This window comes from Vanessa atalanta, chromosome 1 (assembly GCF_905147765.1).
Source record: "Vanessa atalanta chromosome 1, ilVanAtal1.2, whole genome shotgun sequence".
Classification (NCBI taxonomy): domain Eukaryota; kingdom Metazoa; phylum Arthropoda; class Insecta; order Lepidoptera; family Nymphalidae; genus Vanessa; species Vanessa atalanta.
The window spans coordinates 1959815-1963346 of NC_061871.1; positions in this window are offsets into that span (position 1 = coordinate 1959815).

Consider the following 3532-nt stretch of genomic DNA (forward strand, 5'->3'; position numbering starts at 1 on the left):
CTCAGCCGTGGGTAATTTCCAGGTTGTAACTTTACTTCAATTTACAATTATATCTTAGAAACAATCACATTATATTTAAACAACAAAAAAGAATATTGGTAGTTTGTGTAGTAGGGCTAAAACATTCATCAAAAGTATAACACCTCACCTTGTTGCTTCCGCCGGTGACAGCAGAATTGGTTCATTTTTTGGCCAGAGGATCGGAATTGCGATTCAACGGGAAAATGCTGCCTGCATTCTTGCCACCATTCGAAGCCATCATGATTTGTTTATATTTTTTATTTTATAAATATATTTAAGGCCTTAATGTTAATAATTATTTTTTAATAAAGTTGGTTCGTTTCATTCTCATTTATGACTTTAATATCTTACCTTTTACAAGTGGATTTTTTTGTTATCTGGGTGCTTCTAAGGCTTAGATACGATTAAGAATTTATAAGAAAAGCGGATAAGTGCTCTGAAATAAGAGTATCGTTGAAGAGATTCCTTCTAAATATTGGATTTGTAAGTGTTTATTTATGTTCATAAGAACATATTATAATATGTAATTAGATTTATAACTTTGTGGAAGGCAATTTAGTCTGGGTACCTACCCAAAATTGAGTGGATAGTACCGACCACCAGATATTCTACCGCCAAGCAGCAATACTCATTAATTCCGATGTGAAGGGTGAGTGAGCCAGTGTGTCTATAGCTGTATGGACATAATGGTTAATCTAAGGGTAATCTTGCTTAATCATAAGCGTTTGTCACGCTCGGCAGCGAGTTTTTATGCAATCAAAAGATATAAACTAAAATATATAATAATTCCCTTATATATTATTTAATTAATATACCTACTAACTGAATGGGTAGAAGAAAATTACTACTAAGTAGTTTACTGGTCTCAGTATTGTACTTTCTCGGTAGAATTAATCTTCCAACAAAGAACAAATAAGCTAGATCTATAGAAGTAAGTTTTATTTATTACTAGCCGTTGCCCGCGGCTTTGCTCGCGTAGAATATGAATATATTTACAAATTAACTTAAAATATTACGTTAATGTAAGACCTTTTTGTATGCCACATTGGTGGGTATTCCAACCCTTAGGGTAGAATATCCAGAAACGTTTAAATACGTATTTACTCATTTTTAATTAGTAGCCAAAAAATTAAATTTCATACTTCTAATTTCATAAATGAAATTTTTAATGGTCTTCCAGACTATCCTATATACGAAATATCAAACCCTATTTCCCTCCTTAGGCGTAAAATATCCATAAACGCTTAAATACGTATCAAGACATTTTTAATCGGTATCCCAATGATAAAATTTCTAGCTTCTAACTTTAAAAATGACGGACTTCCAGACTAACCTGTATTCGGAATGTCAACCCAATTTCCCTCCTTAGGCCTAAAATATCCAGAAACTCTTAAAGGTGAATCAACTAATTTTTAATCGGTAGCCCAAAAATATAATTTCATGCTTCTAACTTCAAAAATGACGGATTTCCAGACTAACCTGTGTACGAAATGTCAACCCTTATTAAACCCTTATAGGTAGAATATGCAGAAACGCTTAAATACGTATCTACTAATATTTAATCAGTATCCCAAAAATAAAATTCATGTTCTTAACTTAAAAAATGACTGACTCACCCATAAAAACTTTCAACCTTTATTTCACCCCCTTAGTGGTAGATTATCTAGAAAAGATTAAATACGTATCTAGTAATTTTGAATCAATATCCCAAAAATAAAGTTTCACGTTTCTATCTTAAAAAATACAGATACAAACTTTCAACCCTTTTTTCACCCCTGTAGGGGTAAAATATGCAAAACTCTTAAATATTCATGTACTCATTTTTAATCAGTATCCTTAAAATAAAGTTTAATGTTTCTAACATAAAAAATGACGGTCTTCCATTTTTTCATTCAAACGTTCAACTCCCTAGTATTTCACCCTTTAGAGGTAGAATTTCCAAAATTCGCTCCTTAGTGGGTGTATCATGATATATTATTTTATAAGTGTAGATCAACAGCCTAAAAATATTTTCTATTTCTAAAAATGACAATATTAACTAATCTTCCAACTAAGAACAAATTATTATAAATTATTTATTAATAATTAATTAATCTTTCAAAAATAATTTGTGTACAAAATTTCATTTATATCGGTCGAATAGTTTTGGCGTTAAAGCGAGACAGACAAACAGAGTTACTTTCGCATTTATAATATTAAGTATGGATTACGGGCTTATGTAAAAACTACTCAGCCAATTGATACGGAGTTTTCACACTATATTATATAATTTCAGAACGGACAAAGGCTAGGCATATATGATTTGTTTATATGAATATTCAGCGAGGTAAAGCTTTTTACGTAAATGTAGACGAAGTGAAAATTGACGGCACGGAAGCTTAACATGTGAACTCGGCTAGAATTGGAACAGATAACCAAAAAAAAATTTAAATAGCTACTTTAAGGTCCTGTATAATAGTATAATTATTTTATATCTTGTATAGGCGAGTCACAATAATCTAATATTAAAAAAAAAAAAAAATGTAAAAGGGTAAAATATTTGAAAAAATAAAATCATTTGATATGAATAAATTCAATGACACGTTAAGTTAAGCGTTTTTGTGTAAATTAAATATTTCAATGAATACTTATGAAGAAATGAAGAGACGTTATTATTGTATTACTTAATTGAAAAAAATATTAAACCAACACATATAAGACATATACCAGAACCATGTATATAACACATGACAGGCATCCAGCATATAATTGTATATAGGGTAATATTTATCTACAAAAAGATAATAGCGTGTAACCTAAGCCTCCATACGGTGCTATGTCATAGGATGTAATAATTAATTATAGTTAATTATGACATTCTATTATTACACATACACACATTATTATGTACTAATAAACTTATTGTCGTAATTAGTTTTGTTTAATAATTTGTTAAACTTTCATAATTATTATTTTATTTCGCATACTATTTGAGACTGGCACAAATATATATTTAAAAAGATCGATCTGTCACGAGAAATGATTGGACGATTGCGAATTATGAAGCTTGAATTTATTTTGTCATCTTGATTTACCGAAAAACAGGCGCGAAAACGGCCAAAATAAATACTACTGTGCAAATTCGGATCGGATTTCTAGTACATCACTCACTCACTAGGCACTCAGTTCCATCGCGTGGAAAATGTTAACATTGCTTAATTGAAAAACTTGTAACGGTATTAAAATTCCGAGTACATTTTTAATAAATGTGGAAACGTCTAAAGATTCTCTTAAGAATTTTTTAGAACCTACTTAGCGCTTTTGAGTGCATGCCAAGATAATTTTAATCTTCCGAGAGGCTTTCCAGAATACGTTCGACCCAACGCAACAGGTCTGCAAACTTGAAAATCACGTCTGCTGGCAGCTTCCCCTAACTGTTATTCTGTTTTTATCTCCGGATAGTGTTGCCACGCATAAAATTTCGAATGGATACAATAAATGTTTCGGTAGTAAAATGACTATCCAGAAATGA